The sequence below is a fragment of the Phoenix dactylifera genome, chromosome 2 (assembly GCF_009389715.1).
Source record: "Phoenix dactylifera cultivar Barhee BC4 chromosome 2, palm_55x_up_171113_PBpolish2nd_filt_p, whole genome shotgun sequence".
NCBI classification, from domain to species: Eukaryota; Viridiplantae; Streptophyta; class Magnoliopsida; order Arecales; family Arecaceae; genus Phoenix; species Phoenix dactylifera.
This window is the reverse complement of record NC_052393.1, coordinates 20395927-20416521: the sequence shown is the minus strand read 5'-3', so window position 1 is coordinate 20416521 and position 20595 is coordinate 20395927. Positions and strand designations below refer to the sequence as shown.

The following is a 20595-nucleotide window of genomic DNA, read 5'->3' as shown; positions in this document are numbered from 1 at the left end:
TGTGACAGTGGCCAAAGAAAAAAAACTCAAGGGTTGCTGGCTCGGGTGTGGATCCATAGGGAGGAGATGGGAATAGGGAGAGGGAGGCCAGGGTGGTGCAGGTTGCCGGCATAGTGGTCACGGCCCGTGTTGTGTGATGGCGCCCTGCGGTGTGGTGGTCGACGATGGTGAAACCCGAAAGAAAAGGGGCCGAAATAAGGTATCTAGATTCGGATTGAAGTTCTCGTGATTCACCAGCCCAATTCAAAAGAGAACACGAGTAGAAGACCGACAGAAGAAGAGAGGAGGAGTGGCTTGGGTCCTACCTCAGTCTAGTGAAGATCCGACGACGTTTCAAGCAAGGAATCAAGGGAGAAACTTGGAAACAAAACTTGAAATCGACAGCTAGATCTTGGATTTATCATGGATGGCTTTCAACGGAGGAGGAGGAGAATTAAATAGAGGAAGTCCCCAAGTTTTAATCAGTATTGGGATATCCTCAGGACTCCCGGAGTCCGACAAAATTAAAGGAGGAAGAAGACTGGTCGAGAGTCTCTTCCTCCTCCTTATTGCGAGCAATAGGGCTCGCTTTGATCTCAATGGGCCTTGGCCTCTTGGGCTGGCCCATTAGTCCAAATAAATTGGGCTATCACACATTAATTCCAATCTACTCCTTTGACATCAATTCTAATCTACTCCTTTTTTGAGCAACATCCCTGCACCACTCAACATTATTGATTCTACTGAATAGATCATTGGAGATTTTCTGTGGAATGACTCTAGTTCCTCCTCTCGAGGCATACCTTGGTTTCATTGGAAGATTTTTTGTGCAAAGAGGATGCTAGATGGGGATTCCAAATCTTTGGCGGCAGGTATCACTCTTCTAGATTCGTGCACTAGAAAGTCTATTTGAGCATAATCGGTATCAACCTGACACCCTCTAGCCCGAATGTCGTGTTCCTGATTTTTTTTTTCTTTCTACAGGCCCACAAGCTGGAATTTAGGTTATGACTTCGAAGGAATCTCTAAAGATGCAAGATGGTTGGGCTAATAAGCCTGATTCCTATAAGAATATCCTGCATGAATATCCAAACAGACCTTAAATTTTTCTACTTACCCGACCTTGCTCGCAGGATTACTTCTATTCCATTGCCTCTAGACAATTGGGAGGATAAGTTGGTGCAGGGGCTAAATAACTTCAGCTGCATTTCGAGATAGAGTCAAGGACATTTCTCGGTCTCTCTCCCCCGGCGTGCTCGAATACTTCATATTCTTGGATACAGAGGAATTTCTTACCCCCATTGCTCCAACTTTTCCTTTGGAAACTAGTTTGGACGAAGCTCCTTAGGGCACCATTTATCTCTGAATAGGTAATTCATGTTGGAATAGTATTTACCTTCGTAGCCAATTCACTAGGGGCCTTCAAATGATCTCATTTCACCCCCTTCTTCCTCTTCCATCCTTTGTTTGTTGGTGTCCCCTGCAACCTTGGTTGTTTGAAGGTAAATTTTGATGTAGGTCCCAAATTTAGTTTGTCACGCCCCGGACTTGGATCCGTGACACGGCCGTGCAATTGCCGACTATCGCCCACAATAGCAAGCAGCCTCGTACAGGGGTAACAGGTAGCCAATAAAATTTAAACTTTCATATATTAAAATATTTCAGTTTAACCTTTAAGACTGATACAAAAATACAGAACTTCTATACTATCCAAGTATACAAAAGTATGTATGCTTCTCCAAAAATAACGAAACTCTGTTACAAAAGAAAAATATATCTGAAAGCGATCACTGGTGAGGATCTGAAAAGAAATGAAAACAAATAGGTATGAGCTACACAGCTCAGTAAGTAATTCTGCATAATCCTATCAGATCAACTAACATGCTAAACATGTTTATCAGGGTTTGAGAAGCTGACATGCATATTATCTAACAATTTATCATGGCAAAATAATTATGCTGGGTAAACAAAGCAGTATTTTTAAGTCCAACAAATCTTTTCATAAAGTATACACATGAAATCGTGCCCCGGCATGCCGTAGTCCATTCTCTCGGATGCTACTGCGAAGTCATTCTCGGCCACTGGCGGGGCCAGCTTAGTCATTCTCTGTCACTAGCAAGGCCAGCTTAGTCATTCTCGGCCACTAGCAAGGCCAGCTCAGTTGCATTCGATCAGTAGCATCTTTGAGCCCATTATAGTGCCTCCTGGCTAGATAGGATTTTGTTATACTAACATTGCATGCATGATTTAAAATATCAGCATAATCATGGTGCATACATGATCATAATTTATGAATTCATAAAATAGCACTTTAAGAACTATAAATAGACATGATGGGATCCATAACAGGATTAGAGCAGGTTACTTACAATAAGTTGTTATCAATTCCTGGAGTCCAGACGACGAGTCTTTGATTTCTAAAACCATATTATAAGACTCACATTATCCTCTATTTGTCATAAATTTTAGTCCAATTGAAGTAAATTTGAGTCTACAAGGCATAATTGGGCCTCTAATGAAAGGGTTGGGTCTGATTTGTGGTTAGGTCCGCCCTTTCTTAGCCAACTTGGCTTTCTGCCATTTTAATTGGACCTGGTCCGGACCTGATTTAGGGCTAATTGGGCCGGTTGGAGTCAACATGTTATGGACATGGATCGGCCCCAGCTGAATTGAGTTTAATTGGGTTCGGATTTAGCCCAATTTGCTTAATTTGGGTTCATTCAGGCTTGGTCGGGTTCAGACCCAACTCTATTTAGGCTTACTTGACCCATTTAATTTGATTGGGCTCGAATCAATCCCTTTATTGGATTTACCCAAGCCAATTCAGGCTATTTGGGCCTAACGGGTTTCGGACCTGAACTTGGATCCGACCCGTTAGGCAGCCCGTTAAGGCTCTTTCTAGGGGCTTCCAGAGGCTTCGGCCTCTTCGTTCGTGCCTCTCCCTCTTTCCCTTCCTCCGGTTCCCTTTCGTCTTCCGGCTCATCCCCCTCCTTCATCGGCGGCCGGAGAGATGGAGCGCCCTCCGATCTACCGACCGAAGCGGGGCTCCTCCCTTGGGGCAGCGGCGGCGGGAGGCCGGTCCCCTTTCTCCCCTTCTTCGAAGTGATGCCGGAGAAGAGGGGGAAGGCCGGGAGGTGAGATCGAGGCCGGACCTTCTCCGGGGTCCTCACCGGCTCCGACCACGGTGAGGTAAGGCCGTGGTCCGAGGTAAGTACCCCCTTTTCATATTATCACACACACACAGAGATATATATATATATATATATATATATATATATATATATATATATATATATATATATATATATATATATATATTGTTCTTCTTCCTCTTCCGTTTTCCCTCTTTCCCCTTTTTCCCCCTTTTTCTTTGTGGATACCGCGCCACCACCTCTCGGCCGGCGGAGGGGTGGGGCTCGGCGGAGGCTGGCGGCCTAGGGGCCGCGTCCGTCGCCGGCATAGCCAGACCTGGCGGCCCTTGGCTGCCCCTCAGCCCTAGGGCGGCCCCGGTCAGGGCGGGTCACCCGCAGGCCGAGTCCAGTTGGGCTCGGCCCGGGTGGTCGTTGGGCCTGGGCTTGGGCCGCCTTCAGGCCGGCCCGCGGCCCGTGGGTCCGACCCGCAGTCCGTGGGTTTCCTCTCTTTTTTTCTGTACCGATCTCCTCCCTGTGCCAGTCCCCTTCCCTCGAAACAGAGAGGATAACACCCCACAGAGGGGTTTCTCCACCCTCCCCCATTTCCTACCTAAAATCCTACTTACAGGGCCCTTACCTTGATTCGGTTGACTGGGGTTGGGCAGTACCTCCTTCTCGGCAAGCTCCCTCCTTCCTCTCCTAGGGCTGCAAGGTCTCTTCCGCCTCCAGCTCCAAGGCTTGGCTCTCTGGTGCAGTAGATCCAGAGGGTTAGAGGTTTAGGGAGGGTATATCAAATTCGGGGTTAGCAAAATTTTAGGGTTTTAAATAGTGGGCTTAGGACTTGACCCCAAAGGAGAGGTCGCGTTCTCTCCTTCCTCACTGCTCCGGGAGCTACCAACTGCCCCTCCTCCTCAGGCCAACTCAAAGCTCAGATGCTGAGGGGAAGGAGGTGGCGGGCTCCCGTTTTGCATGTCTGTGGGGGTCTCTCCGTTGGCCATCTGGTGGTCCTGTCCTTTCAGCCCTCGGGGAAGACAGTAGTCTGCCCTTCCTGGGCCAACGTGGCCCGCTAACCCCTTCCTGGCCCAATACCCTTCAACTGGGCCCTACAGTATTGGGCCCGGTCTATATTGGGCCCGGACATTACATAGTTAATGTTTTTAATCTGGAAGGTCATGCTATGGATGCTAGAAGCTTCCATTTTTCAACGTGCTCAGTACCATCTGTTGGCAGGGCTTGGGAAGGTATGAGGACTGCCATAAAGCAATCAAAAGCCACTTCTATATGGTTGGAAGGAGATTCTCCAACTATGTTCTCATTGATAAATGCTAAGACAAATAAGAGGGTTTCTATACCCTTCATCCTATCTTACAACATATTGGGTAGCTTACTAATCAACTTCAATTCTTCAGTGCTTCTCATATTTACAGGGAAGGAATTAGGATGGTCGATTGGCTAGTAGGCCATGTCGTATCCATCAGCTTCATTTTTCTTGGAAAGGCCCCTACCCACCAGATGATCTTGATTTACTAAGGGCAGACCAATTTGGAATTGCTAATCAAGGGAGAACTTAGTTCATCTCTCCCATGTTAATAAAAAAAGTTGCTGCTTCATGATTACCGGTTAAGTGATGGATAATTGATGAGATCGGGATTCCCCCGACGTCAGACTTTAGCCCCCACCGAACTGGAACAGAAAAAGAAGACTGCATCCCCACAGAAAGTATTGTCTGCTTCAGGGCAGGGTACGATACAAGTCGGCCTCCCTCACGGTTTTGCCCTCTAAAAGGCGCCTCTTGAGGGAAGGGTAGTCGAGCCCTTTATTTAAGGCACAGACTTTTTCGCTATTCAATCGATGTAGGACTAAGTCCGAGACCCTTTATTCCCAAAATATTAGCCCCCTCAGCTGGAAGGTCTAAGCCGAGGTCAAGGCTCCCTTCCTGGCGCGCCAATGATGAGGTTGGGGTTCCCCTGACCTCAGACCTTAGCCCCCACTGAACTGGAACAGGAAAAAAGACTGTGTCCCCACAGGAGGTATTATCTGCTTTAGGGTAGGGTACGACACAGGTCGGCCTCCCTCACGATTTTGCACTTTAAAAAGCGCCTCCTGAGGGAAGGGTAATCGAGCCCTTTATTTAAGACAGATTTTTCGGCTATTCAGTCGATATGGGACTAAGTCCGAGACCCTTTGTTTCCACAACAATAATGATTACCAGTTAGCTATCTAGGAACCCAATCCGGGTGGATCGAGCTGAGCTTAGAAGCTTATTCTATACTTAGAAGCTTTACTTTTCCGCAACCATCTCTTATCAACCTATCACTCTAACCTCTTATGTTAAATCTCTCAGAAAGAGAAGAGAAGGGCACAAGAGAGAGAGTTCAAAAGAATAGGAAGTAATATTTTTCTAAAGATCTTTTACAACTCTTTGCTTACTAACTTAACTACTAAGATTTTCTTCTTTAATAAGCTCTGTCATGTACAATGAATGGCTAGAGAATATATGCAGCAACATAATTTCAATAGTTAGGATCATTCGGGCTCCTACATAAAAGCCTAGAAAGTATCTATCCTTGTGGCTAAATCTATAGATTTTTAGAGGATTCTGTAATCTTCGAGCTAGTTAAGCTTCTTCCAAGAGAAAAAATTGTGCATCAAGTCAGATATTATCTTTGGACATATGCGGTTGGCATGGCATCTATCAGTTTGTGTGTGTGTGTTTCATCATCCGGATGATGGATGGATCATGATGTTTCATGCAGCATCATGCAGCCAAAATTGCTTTGTCGAGGAGACCGCCATAAAAATAGCAGGGATGTTCTCGCTAGGGAGTTGTGTCGAAACGTGGAAATTTCTCGGCAGCAGCCGGTGGGGAAGAGCGCAAGTGAAACACATCCGAGTGGCATGCTCCTAGGTTTGAATATTTAATTCTAAGCGGGCAAATTTGGAATTTTATATCCAAAGGTGATGGGAACCTGTAACCGTAAACAAAAATAGTACAATACCACCTCACCACAGCCAAGCATCTCCACATCAAAAGCTCCCTGTAATCAGCCTCTCTCTATCTCTATCTCTCCCCCCATCTCCGGTAACCAAAAAAAAAAAAAAACCAGCCCAGAAAGCTAATTAAGCAAAAACACACTTTGTAGCCCTCTCTCGATCCCCCATCGTTTCTTCTCGGCCATGGCCGTTCGGCTGGATTTCTTTCAGATCTTGTCAGGTTTCCCATATCTCTCTCTCTTCTTTGGATTCAAAGTTCTTTGTTTATATAGCTTCTTGGGATCCAAATTATCCTCGGAAATCTTCTTATGCCATGTGATCCTGAGATCTTGTATTTTTTCAGCACAGATCCTTTCGCTTTTCTGGAGAAGAAGCGAGGGGATCGAGAAGTATGGATGGATATATTAGATTTGATTGCTCTTTTTGTCCGTCTCTTGGATCTCCCTTTCTTCGTTCACATCCGTTCGCAGCTTGCGGTGGTTTTACGGGTGGGAGAGGGTGAGATTTGGGCAGCCCTCCGTCGGAGTTGGGGTGGGAAGGGGGACTGTTAGATTCCCTCAGTTGGGGCGCCAGCCCACCGTCTTTTTCCCGTCCGGCCACTCGCGGCCCTCCACGTCACCCTGCGGTCGTGTTCATGTGTGGGTGGGAAGTGCGCATGAATCTAAGTTTTTATATCTCCTCTCCACTCTCTCTCCTTTGTTGTTCCTGCTCCTGCTTCTGTTTTTTCTTCTATCTTTTCCCATCTTTTTTCTTGATATTTTGATCCAAATACGTACTATATTATCTTCTTTTTTTGTCTTTCTGTATCGACTATTTTAATACTCGTGTTGTTCCTCTTCACGGCCCATCTTTCTCTTTCTTCAAAAACAAAACAAAAAAAAAAAAAATGCTTAGCTTGAGTATTGGGTCTCCTTCTTGGGTTTTATGTCGGCGTTGGTTCTTTGTTCCCCTCAGATCTTTGATTCTTGGAGGCAGTCGATGTTTGCAGGTGTGGCATCATCAAGATTCACATTGATCGAGCTGCTGCAGTCCGATTCTTAATGAGAATCTTGATGATGCTGCATCGGCAAATAGGCGACTTCAGTGATATGAGATTCGGCGAGATTGGTTGCTGCTTCTTGGTTGCACCGACGAGGTATGTTTTGCCGTTGTGTGTTATTCGATTCAGTTCTTACCTTGTACCTCTACAGTTACAAGGTTTTTTGCTTGCTGATAGATATTTGGGGTCATGTATGTTTCAGAGTGTAAGAAGAACTTGCCGAAGAATACTTGCTCTATGCATTATATCAATTTTTTTTTTTGTTTTTAGCAAGCATTACTGCATGCAAGTCATAGATTTTTATAGCTCATAATTTATCTTATTTACTTGATTTTATTGTACTTCTTTAAATAAGTGGAGAAGAATAAGACTCTTGAAAGGAGAATGGCTTAAAATCGTTTAAAGTAAGCAGTATATCTTTGATTGTTGTACTTCGTTACATGATTGTATGATGTAAATGTGATTCTTGTGCAACTCTTAATGACCATTTTTTTTCATTTGTGCGCTTGTGGTAGCAATAGGTGGATAATAAGAGTAGCTATTTAAGTTTGATGGGAGATTCCATTGCAGTGATATTCGATTTAGGACATTAGTTATTATTATTGGAATCTTCTAATAGGAGTTGACCTAATTGCTCTCCCTACTAGCTTCTGTGCTTCATCTAACTTTTGTTTAAGCATCCATTGGCATAGTTGCATTTCAATTGATTATATATAGATATGGGTTATATTATTATTATTATTTTGATAATAAAGGAGACCGGTTAAAGCGGCCACTTAACTTTTTTTGAAGAGCAAAGATAATTACAGCAGAAGAAAAAAAAGAGTTACAGCTGCAGGTAATTACAGCAGAAGAAAAGAAAGAGTTGCAATAGATAACAGAGACGAGGTTAGAGCGAGACAATTTAATAGAAACAAAAGCAATTATAGAAATAGAAAAGCAGAGAAAAATCTAAAAAAATAAATGATGCAACTTCAGCTCAACAAAGAACCAGCTTGCCGTCCCACATTGAGTAATCCATTTGCTCAAGTACCAGCAATATCAAGCTCCACCTAACAAAATAGGTAATTTCCTTTGTATTATATTATCTTATTATTTTAAAAAAAACATGTCCGAATAATCGCTAGCTTGATGAATTCTCACAGTGAATCATCAAAATACATTTTTAAATACTTGGTTTCTAATCATTAGGCCATATAAGAATATTTGGATTCTTTGTCATTAATTAAATATCAGTATGTGTGTTTACACTCTCCCTTAAGAGAAAGATAGGAATTGAAGTCCATCAGATTCATTTCCTTGAGGTTATTAAATTGTCTTGTAGTGCATTTGAATTGACAAATTTGGAGGCTACAGATCGGAAAGAAAATAGAGAGAGAAAATCTCTTGTTTGGTTAATAAATTGAGGAGAGATTGGAGAGAAGAGAAACTAAATGGAGAAAATATTTCTCTAGGATCCCACTTTTTTGTTTATTATCTCCAAGCGTGGAGAGATTTGGAGAGAAGAGAAAAGGATGCATTATGTTCTTCTCTTCTTGATTATTTATTCCGTTCTTTTTCTTAATTTCTTCTTGTGCAGGAAAGTCAAGTCTCCTCTCTATCCTTGCCCATTACATCCAAACAAGGGAAGTGAGATTCCGTTCTCTTCTCTTCCTTTTATCTTTTTTCTCTTATCTTCCTTTCATAAAAATTTACTTGTTTTAGAGTTAAACCTGATAAGCGTACAATTGGTACTGTTTCCTCACATTGCATCAAAGAAACTTTTAATTTGGAAATGAATTCACATTGATCTTGAACTATTTTGGTATTTTTGGTTAATATTAAGATGTTTAGTTTTTGTCTGGAATAGAAAAATGCATCATTGTAAGGATGCATGGTTCCAAAATCATGTCGACCAAACCTTTTGTTCTCTTTCCACCTCTTTGTATTCTTGCTGTTTATGAGTATCTGTTGCTACATTGCATACAAACTGATGACACGCTTTGAATCTACAAGTTTTCAACATATATATGCGTTAAGTCCTTCTTATAAAACCTTTTTGGACTGCCTTGAGATCCAATTTGCTTGTTATTGAGCACTAACTTGTAAGAATTCTTCTTCTAACTATATTGGCGATTTTTCCCCCCATGGAAGTCTTTCAGACTCCATGTAACAAATACAAATATTTAATCTCAATGAAATTTGAATCTGAAGTACAATATGGCAAGAATTGGATGGAGCCAAGGTATTAAATCAATCCTTAAATAAAAAAAAGAGTATTTCACTCCCTTGTATAGAATGTTTTGATGACTTCAATATAATTAATTTTATGCAGATTAGGTGAGAATGGGTACATTCTGCAACTGAAAAGCTCTATAAAGAGAAATACTTTTGAGTAGAGCTTCCGACATGGAACTGCCCTTGCAGACATATATGGAATGTAGCTAAAAGAGCATGTCAAAAGCATTTGCATCAACATTTACCACTTATCACTCATGCAAGTGGACCTCCCATTGGGTAAACCTGCAAGTTATTGCTTTCAAAGTGGACCATCCTCAAGGACATTCCTCACGGAAGTGTCTGGAAAAGTGCCCCTCTCCTCACCTCTGAAATTTGCTACGCTTAACATGATCAAGATGCAAAATATTTATGTTTCTAATGGCATGTAATTCATTTCACTGCTCCCTTCCTATAATTTGTACAGCATGCATTTAAACAAGCACTCTTATGAAGGTACATGCTCTCTCTCTCTCTCTCTCTCTCTCTCATGTGTACCTGCTGTATGTGCACAGCACAAAATTGCATGTGAACATTAGCCTACTTTAGCCATAACTAGTGCATGAATAAAACATGTCCTCTTCACAGACATATTCACCATTTGACAGTCTCAATAGATTTTTTTTCATTTATGTAACTACAAGCATCCGTAAGATTAATGTCTGTGGAGGTTGGACTCCTCTGATGTAACGTGACATTTTCCATATTGCTTGGCTGATCTTCCTCGACAGACCCTTTTTTTTTATCTCTCTCTCTCTCTCTCTCTTCAAGTACTGAAGTTCCACTTTCCTCTTTGTTGTCAGCAAGCATGCTCCCATTGTGGCACCCATATTTGTTTAGATTCTTAGATTGGCATGTCAAGGAAAATCTTGATACAAGGACACCATGCGAGGCCTGCAACTGTTCTATCAGACAACCAAAATATAAGGCTTCATCATCAAAGTAAGTCAGGGAACTTAAAAGCAGGTGACAAAAAGAATGGACTAGTGAATTTCCTGCCATAAAATTATTCTCCTCCTCCTGATTAGCGATTCTCTAACAGCTCATGCATTTGAGGGAGACAAGAGGTTTCTATTAAATTTTCTTACAGATTAATCGATATAACCTACTGCTGTACTACCATGTACTAATTTCTTATCGCCATGTGGGATCAAGATAGCATGGTTCATGCAGTTAAACATTCAGTTAAATGACCAACTATGGAGAGAATGCTTATGAAGGATGATGAGGAAGTGGGGAATGCCTTTATCTTCGATGTTGGACACCATCAACTTTTCTCTCGAGGCATAGGTGATTTGAAGGTCATGATATATTTTTCTGCGATGTGTATGTCCATAAATTCTCATCATATGATGGTTCCCAAATTTATTAAGACTCTGGATTTTGAGGTTTCTGAAGGTAAAAAAAAGGTCCTTTGTTTCTTTTAGGGTTGCAAGGACCGCGTCACATGAAACATCTGGCAAAATACACCCAGAGCAGCAGTATACGTGCCAGTGGAATAATAGATGAACCAGATTTCAGCTGAAGGTTAGCTCATTTCAAGCATCATTCTTTCCAGGGAGCTTTGAGAGGCTTTCTGTGTTCTCCTTTTTTCTCATTAGCAGAAATTATGCGCAGCAAACTTTAGTTGAGTTTTGTTGGTCTGGTTGTTCAGTATAGCTTTAAATCTTTTCAGCAGTGGAACTGCAACTTGAGCTTGAGAGATTTTAAGCTATGGAATTTCTGCTATCAAAACTACTCAAAATCTTTACTATAGATCATATACGTAACTATGCTAATTAAGTTTCCTTAGAACACATCTTTATTGCCTTTTCTTCTTTGGCTTGTGTGATTTCTTAGAAGTGGTACAAAGCGGTGGGGCGTTTCTCTTTCCTTGCATGTGCATGCAGGACGTAGGCCCTTGTGCGTTGTTTTTTGCTTTGTACTGCCTATGAAAAGCATCCTAACAACATAAGCCAGATTCTTGGTTTTTAATACAACTACAAGGAAGTAAGTAATTGAGCTCTCTATAGATAGCCTCTATCCATCTAGCTGTGTTTGTTGTCCTACAGCTCCACATTTAATTGCAAACACTAAGCAATTAGTTTGCTAAACGAAGATGGTAGCTTTGATTTATACGATTTCTGATCATGGCCATCTCGACCAAAGCCTTAATCCAAACGTACTTTGGATTAAGCTTAATCCAGCCCAAAGCTAATCTCATGCTCCAGATAGCTGCACGGTAAAGTGGTATGCACTGCTAAAAGGACGTCCTATAAAGCACCAAGCAGGCCTTTGGCCTAACCCTGGCACGATCATACATGTGCAAGACTAAGCTTTACTGGTTTCCGGCATGTAACCTTTAGAAAAGTGCGGCTCTTAAACAGCTTATCACCTATACGATTTTGAAAGCATGCTATTAAAATTATTATTCTAAAACATCATATAAATTTTATCTTTAATTCAAAGTGATCTTGCTTGCTACGTACACATAAGCACACAAAAATAAAATAAAAACTGGACTTGCTTTAGAAACATTTCTGACCATCATTTACCATATACTTGAAAATTTTCTGGAAGAATAGTAAAAATTGTGTATTGTGTTTTGCTGCAAATGCACAGGAGAACAGTACGAAATTGTGTATGATCAGACCAAATATGATTTGTGGAGTTTCAACATGAATTTGACTTCCGAAGTGTAAGCACAAGAAATTTATAATTTCTATCATCAAAGTATAAGAAACCTAAGGGGCTTTGCCTTTATCTTGGATTTGTAAAGAGATGTTTTATGCTTTCACGTTCATGTAAGCAATTGTTTACCATCGTTTGTCATAATCTACCTAGGAAATTTAGTTATATATAATAGAGTAGGATATATAATGTACATGAGAGATGGATGGATGACTGTTTTGATATACCATAGCATTCTGGGTACCTCTAAGAAATTGTGGCATGACTTCTCGAATTGGAATTAAGAACAATGACAAGTAGAGTTGCTCGTGGAAAGACAAATATGTGCCCTAGAGTTCACTTTATATAGAGATGACAATCAAAATCTTACATTTACTTTGGAAATTATAAAGAGTAACTTCTCAGAAACATGTATCATTCGTAGAATCAGAAAAGGCTCCAGGCTCTTTAAGGGGCAAGAGAAAAAAAAAACAAGGTATTTCATCAAATCACTAGGTATTATCCAAGAAATAGATCTTCAGTATTTAGACGTGCTATGAAATCATTTGCCCAATATGCTCTCCCTTTCAACCTGTATTCTGAGGGTTCCTTGTTTGTAGCTTTATTTCATTGCTACCAGTACCGAGTCAAAGTGATTGCTTGGTCTTACGATAAAGATCTATTTAAATTTATATAAGATGATAATTCATGCATAGTTTTGGTTGCTGCACTTTTTTATTCCTCTTTCTTGAAAATAAAACATTGTTAATAGGGTTCATATAATTCTATGTTCGAAAGAGTTAGTATCATGTTGATTTTTAACTTTTCTTTATATATCAATTCTACTATATAACTTGATCTCCCTCATAACCATCCGTAATGTTTGCATTTACTAGGAGTAGAGGCTACGTTGGGGAATATGTTAGCTTCTGTTTGCTTTTCTTAGGTTAGAATTTGTCTCGTGGAAGAGGTTGGGCTGTGCACTTGTCTCGCCGACCATAAGAAAGTCTTTGTAGCCCCCTCACCGTCCTCCTCTATTTCCTATGAGGTTACCCCTCATCCCAGAGGTTGGTAGGTGTCAGCTCTATAATGTCCAAGACCCTTAAAACCTACCAACCCACATTCTGCCAAAAACCCAAATATCTAAAAACTATAACTCTGGAGGGAAAAATAATAATTAAAATATTAAAAGCCTATTTGGATAATCTAGCGGCGAGATTTCGTACTAAATTCATATCCTATCTAGTACTGGATATGTCACCCATTATAGTACTATTTTCGTTCAAGCACACTTAACTGCATAGTTTTAAATAGGATCCAATGCATTAGTTCTGATAGGATATGTCCCATATCAACCTAACTCCCCTCTCTCACGTGTGGTCTCTTGTTCTTCCCATATGTCCTTTCTTCTCATCCATCAATTCTCCACCCTCTTGTTCTCCCCGTGATTCTTTTGTAGGATATTTCTGTAGCAACACCCAAACAGACCCTAATTTGGACAGGATTATGGAATGCAGCTATCCTTTCCCCTCCCATCCTAACCTTCATGTGTTGCACCATGTGCTTTGTCGATGCTAGGCTCTCTCCTATCTCTTTCACCCTCAAGCTATACCTCCAATCTCTTTGGCATGTTTTCAAGCTCCCTCCCCATCTCTCTAGCTTCGGGCTTACCTTCTTTCTTAACTCTAATCCGCAACTCCAAACTAAGCTGAGGCAGATTATGGCTTAGTGTTTATCCCTCAATTCCTTACCAAGATATACCCTCGGTTTAATATCCAATAGTTTAATTTTTCTTTAATTTTAATTTTAGTCAATCTTAGTATTAAGAGTTAGTCATAAATAGATATGATAATGTAGAATTATAAATCATGGTTTCTTATGAGCCTAACTTATGGTTTTCTCGAAAATAAAGAAAAGTAGACTAAGAAGATTTTTCAAGCCTCAAGACTTGTTAAGTAAGGGTTCGGTAATAATGTGGATTCATACTGGCATTATTGTTCATGCATTTGTTTATTTCTGATTGTTAGAAAACTACTATTTGGATAAAAGGTTAAACAGAGTATTGATAATATTTATCTCAAATACTTCTTTTGGATTCGAGTCCTATAAGCAATTTTAAAGGGTAATTGGACTCATATTCAAAGTAAGTATTTTTACTGCATTCTTATTATGTCGATATCTGACTTAGTTCTTTTTTATGTACACACTATCGTAAAAAGTAATGAATGATAGTAATGTTAATATATCTTCAAAAGTTTGAATCATAAAATAAGATAGTATGTGAAGTTTAAATATGAATATAGTTTTTAAATTTATTTATAATCATTTAAAATTTAAGCTTCTAAATTATGAGAAAATCAATATGCTAAGCATGGTAATGCCACTATACCTAAAATTCCTGGCTTTGCCTCTGCCCGGGCGTATTCCAAGTTTAGCAGGTCACAAGCATCGCCCAGGCCACAGTCTAGTTTATATAAAGTGAACTCGGCACTTTCGGTCGACTTCATGTGAAGCTTGTAACTCAAGGCCCTCCAAATAATTCTTTCTTCAGTCTGAGATTTTTTTTTCCTTGACATAATTAATACAAAGAAAAGTTGGTGGCTTAATTGACCTTTTTTCTGAAGCTTGGGATTTAGGGACTGAGGACCTGCTAATTAATTTTTCTTAGCATACTCCATGAAGTTAGCAAACTCTGTGGACTTTATGGGACCTCCATAGCTTGGGAACTTATGAGTAATTTTGTTACTAAACTAGGGAACTATGAATAAGTTTTCATGATTTCCTAAAAGTCAATGCATAGATATAGAGACTTCATATCAAGTTTGAAACTTATGGAAACTTAGAAGTAATTTAATGTTCAACGTGGCACCTATAAATATTATTGTTATTTTATATATTCCATCTAAATCTGTGGGCATTTTTCCGTCTATGCAGAGATTGCTACTCAGAGAGTTATAAGTAATTTTTAATCAACCAAGAATATGTAGGTAATCTTTCGGTACAATCAACCGAGTCAGCGAGTTTTGCCGACTTTAAAGTATTTTGTAAATCAGAAACTTATAAGTAAGTTATGTCTAACTACGAACTTGCAAGTAATTTTCTCAATTTAAGTCACGTTAAACTTATAACATAAAAGACTTCCAATGCAAGTAATTTATTTTCAAATGAGAATCTGTAAAAAAATTTCCTTAAGCCAATCCATGTAAAGATGAAGTTGGTAGATTTTGTAGACTCTGTGAAGCTTGTAACCAAGGGATATGTAAATAATCTAATATTCAACCAAAAAACCATCCATAATTTTTCTTGATCTTGACCTAGTCTACAGAAAATGAAGTCGGTCAGCTTTCATTGACTTTTTATGATAATTACTGCAAGATGCTTTGCATATATGGCAAATTATCCTTATCAATGAGGGTTATTGTACAATTATTTTTAAAAAAATCACTATTTACATATATATATATCAAATTATTTTATTTATAATTGTCCCTTTTATTAGATTTTTGCCTAACACGCCATCGATAAATAACTACTCTAGATATAAAATGAATTAATTATTTTTTATATTAATATTTTTGAAAATTTTATTAAAAAATATAACTCTTTATGATATAATTGAATGTTAAATTTTTGCCGAGCTAATAATGCAAACAAGCAACATTATGCCTTTATATTTAAAACCATGTCAAGGAAAGGACTGTAGCTTTCGTGTGAAGGAATGATTTATCTTTTTTTTTTTTTTTTTTGCATGAACCCATGGTTGGATCATACAATGACTGTCTTGAGATATGTGAAGATGGATAAATGAAAAATTTGGAGTGCTTTTAGAGTTGTGCAAGGCGATCCGACAAATGTTACAAAAGAAGATCAACCATTAACACCGTGATTTAAAGTCTGATAGGCGGGATATTGTTGTAGAAACAAGATCTTTCAGTGGTGCATATAAATAGTAATCTTTTTAGAGCAAATTTGTTATAATCCATTTTGCAGCATACACGCATGCACAAAGCCCATAACTCTGTGATGCTTCCGAGGCTCCGATCTCTTCAGCAGCTGTTGAAGGGGCGCCTTTTTCTACCAAAAAAACGGAGACGCCTTTTGCTTCTCGCTCCGATTTCCAGCTCTCTCCGTCTCTGTACCTCGCCTCGCCGGCGATGGACGCCGCCGTAACGGCGGCGGCCCTTCTTGTCGCACCAGGAGCGGCTGGTGGCGCCCTCGCGTCTTGAGACCCTCTTTTGGATCGTCCGGACTGAGGTACGCGCTCGAATTCCTCCTCCTTGAATCCCCTTTCGTTATAGAACGCTCCCACTCGTTATTATCGAATCGGTTCGCTTCACTTCACATCACATCCTGCCGCACTCTGAAAAAGCATACATTCACAGAGCCGATAACTATATGTTCTTGGTGCTTGCAAGTTCTTTGGAAATCTTGATCTCTTTGGAAGATTGTGTAGTGGATTAAATGAAGTTTAACTTGAGTGGTTCTGTAGGTAAGTAAATATGATGCAATAATCAAATATGCTTTGATGATTATCTATGTTTTCAGATTGAGTGTACATTTTCTTGATTAAGAAGAAATATAGGATGCCAGAGACATATATCTCTTTTTGAAGAGTTTCTCTTAATGAAACTTCAAACAATCTCCTTTAACACTTAATGAATGGAACCTAATGAGTTCCAGCACAGTTACAATTTTTCTAACCTTTTTGTAAGAAAAGCTAAGCATATTCTTCTTAAAAACAGAAAGCAATTAAGAAATTCTATAAGACCAAGATAACCTTAACAAACCATGTCCTGTATAAAAGAAAATAAATAAAAATAAAGATCACAACAACAAGCACTGAGGTTCGAAAATTTGGTTTAGTTTTCAATCTCGGCTAAACATAATGAATTTTTGTAAGCAATTTTAGTAGTTCTAGTTATTTTTTCTAATGTTTCAACAGTTTTGATTGGAAGTCATAAAAGAATCAAAAGAAATGTTACTTAAATTAGAAAATATAGAAAGAAAATGTATGTTAAGGAAAATATATATTTCACTGTATGGTATATAATACCGTCTGAGACCTTTGGATGTATTGTTTTGGTAATTTGAAACTGGCAATCAAAATGGATTAATATGAAATGCAATGTATTAAAACCCTGTTTGTAAAATATTATTTTGTTTAATACTGCAATCTATCATATAACAGTCTAGATACCTGTAAAATTTGAGTTTTAGGATCAAGAAACCTATGTTATATATCTTACTTTCTTCAAGTTGGAGTTTTAGATGCCCTAATCTTCATCTGCTTCGTATTTATTTGCTCGCCTAGGTTGACAATATCTCTTTCAAGACTGAAAAATTCTAAGAATATGCAAGTAAATATCTCAATGCTTCTTCCAGTCTTGTTTAAGCAGGTTTTGTTTTAATTTGATATTTGTTTTAGTAAATATGATTATAGTTTCTAATCTATTTTGAGTTTGATGATGGTTCTTGGAAATAATTCTTTGAATTTGAGAGCATAATATTGTGTAGCTGTCGAGCCTATGGACTGAGATTCTGGTTATTGTGATAGTTTTCATTCTTTGGTAACCTTGGTGTATAAAATTGCCAAGTCTTTGATTTGGGTTGCATGAAAATTTTGTAGTTATACCCTACAGCAGCGGATGACTGAATTTTGTATGTGACTCGAGTCTAGTTGATCTAGTTAGAATTCTTCACAGGACCACAAGTTTAGTAATCTTTATGACCAAATACAATCTTGTGTCCTCACTCTTCATGCCTCTTAGATGCATATCAAATGTTCCAAGCATATGTTAATCCCTATGTCGTTTGAAAACGCAGTAAGTTTTCCTAAGCATGGTCATGGACAAAAACTATTTTTGGCATCAGATTCTATGAGTTGTTGTAGGTTTGTCAAAGGCTTGGATATGCATAGAGATTGTCATGTATCCTGCCAAAGCAATTTTCTTGAATGATTTGAGGTGATCGATCTTCTTTATAATATCTTCCTCCATTAACCGTGGATGGTGGAAGGAACAGAGGAGGGGAATATGAGGGCAATCTTAAAATAAGCTCAGAATTATATTCTTGATCTCGGAGCACAATTAAACTACTGCAAGACGATGATTTTAATTCCTTTGTAATAATATAGCGAAGATTTGGAGAAAATCAGAGCTGAGAGACTGTTAAAATCTGAAGTTTCATGCATATTATGTACAATTTCTGCTACCAGCCAATATTCATATGGATGTTTCACTTGTAATATACTCTTAACTAATCAAAATTGATATGTTTAATTGTATGATGCTTTCAAATCAACATTCTTGTCGATTTGGAAAACCAATCTCTGGCTTGATACGACTTTCTATGTTGTGGTTAACTTAATTAAATTTAATACCAGAGCAAGCTGTCACCATACAGAGTTGTCACCGAGTGGTTACATTTTTCATAAGACAGATCCTTTTCTTGTTTGTGCTGTGATGTGAGAAAGAAAAGTTTGCACCCATCCTTGCCTGAAGATTTTCAGATTGATTTATTCTGGCAAAGAACATGCAACAAAGAAACCTTGTATATAGGTTTAAGTATGACCAAACTGCACATCATAGCAGAGCTCATGTGAAGCAGGGAGTGTTTTACAAGGATAACCGAACATGGTGGTATATGCATCATGTGACTGAAGATATCTGCCTTACAAGTGATCTGTCTGCTTGGCCAGTAATACATTCAGCTACACTTGGAATCTGACCTGAATGGTGGCTGAACACGATACGAATTCCATGTCTCCGTCTCATGGTTCATCTGCCATGGGACTCAACTGGAATTCTAACATTCGGCACATTCAAATGCAGATGATGATTTTAAATATGAATGGATGGAATTATCATGGAAACTGGATTTATACTTTCAATCATATTTTACTCAGAAACTCCATTATTGTGACTATAGTGCATCGATGCTTAAGAGACAGGTAAAGTGAGTGCATGCTGGAGAATTATGAGTTTTTTTGGCAGCAGTTTGACAAAAGCATCCATACTTATAAATTTTATTTATAACAGGAAAAAGCCTTGGGTTAACAGAAACTGAGGAGATTGTTAGAGGAACAAATCTCATTGGGTGGTCCGTTGCTGTTGTTCATGCCTTACACTTCTGAAGTGGAGATGGAATTTCTGCGAAGTACCAGATTGCTGCCAACACTTCGTCCTTTCAAAAAAGATGAATCTCTAGCAGGATTCATTCTTAGTTGCCATTTTGCATGCTGCCAGATGAAGATGCTGATCGTGTGCTCTGTGATTGTTACAGTACTGAAATTGATTGTTACATTCTTTTAAAGATCTGCTCTTTGGATTTTTTCTTTCTTAAGAATTATGATGGGCAATATTCTGGCTAAAATCAAGGTGAGGATGGGACTCGAGCCAGGTCTTCGGTACTGTATCTCGAAGACTACCAGTTGTACCAGTTGACACCTTCCGTAGGTAATTTCTGAATCAAAGCAGCAAGTTAATTCAGATTTTTCTGATGTCTGATTGGTGTCACAGCTATGGATAAGTATTGTAGGTGCTATGATTTTGAAGAAATTATTACTAAGTTAACTTGCTGCTTTTATCTATATATATTTTAAGACTCCTAAGTTATGGATCAAGTCATCCTAAAATCAACACACTTCAACATTCCATTACAACTATATATTTAGAGTGACTTGATGTATAGGCTGGGAATTTTCAAATATATGATTTTTTATATATATTTTAAATCACATCCAATAGCTAACGTTTTTTATTCTCCAACTACTGATATTGAATTTGGTGGTAGGTTTTCTTGCTGCTACTCAAGGGGTGATACCAAGTGGCATGATGGTGACAAACTACTATGCTATTGGAAGGCATTTTGTGATCCATGGTATGCAACGCTGTAGGACAGCAAATGACAGGGCTCAAATCAATGACAACCACATTCACTACAAGAAAATACATATTCCGCGACTAAGATTCGAGTCGCCGAATAACCATATTTGGTCGCCGAAACCTTTTCGCGACTAAAATACTCTTCGTCGCCGAACCCTAGTCACTGAAAGGTTTTGGCGACCAATATTGTGTGGTCACCTAAGGTACACCAACAACGACCAACGTTTGGTTGCCGAAGCAACTTTTCAGCGACCAAATTTGTTGTCGCTAATTCCCACGCCGACCAAATAGTTGGTCGTGGAATGTTTGTCTTCCACTACCAAAAATATGGTCACTGAATGTCTATCTTCCCCCACCAATAGTTTGGTCGTAGAATGTATTGGAATGCATTGGCAACAAACATTTTTTGGTGGCAGAAAGTATTAACCTGTATTTAATTAATAATTCAAATTATAAGCTTAATATTTATTTTTGAGCTCGTTCCAAATCCTGTACAACCAACACAGCCTATCCATTATGCATATTGCACAATACATTTGCTCATCCAAATAGAAGTATACACAATGTTGGAGAATCCATAATCATTCATTATAAATATCATTCATACACAAAGTCAAGCAAACCTATTAACCATTCATCAAAATGTTTCATCCATACCATATGT

At 38.9% G+C, this 20595-nt stretch overlaps 1 long non-coding RNA gene across 9 annotated transcripts; it reads left to right on the top strand.

The window, feature by feature from the left end:
* Positions 1-6159: 6159 nt before the first annotated feature.
* Positions 6160-19976, top strand: LOC113463580. 9 transcript variants are annotated; one of them, XR_005510708.1, is made up of 6 exons: positions 6162-6324; positions 6448-7239; positions 8723-10926; positions 16039-16302; positions 19086-19502; positions 19840-19976. It is a non-coding gene; the product is annotated as an uncharacterized LOC113463580 (long non-coding RNA). The 9 variants fall into 9 exon arrangements; XR_005510707.1 differs by having other exon boundaries at positions 6162-7239; positions 8723-10466; positions 10555-10926; XR_005510709.1 differs by having other exon boundaries at positions 6162-7239; positions 8723-10689; positions 10827-10926.
* The last annotated feature ends 619 nt before the right edge of the window (positions 19977-20595 follow it).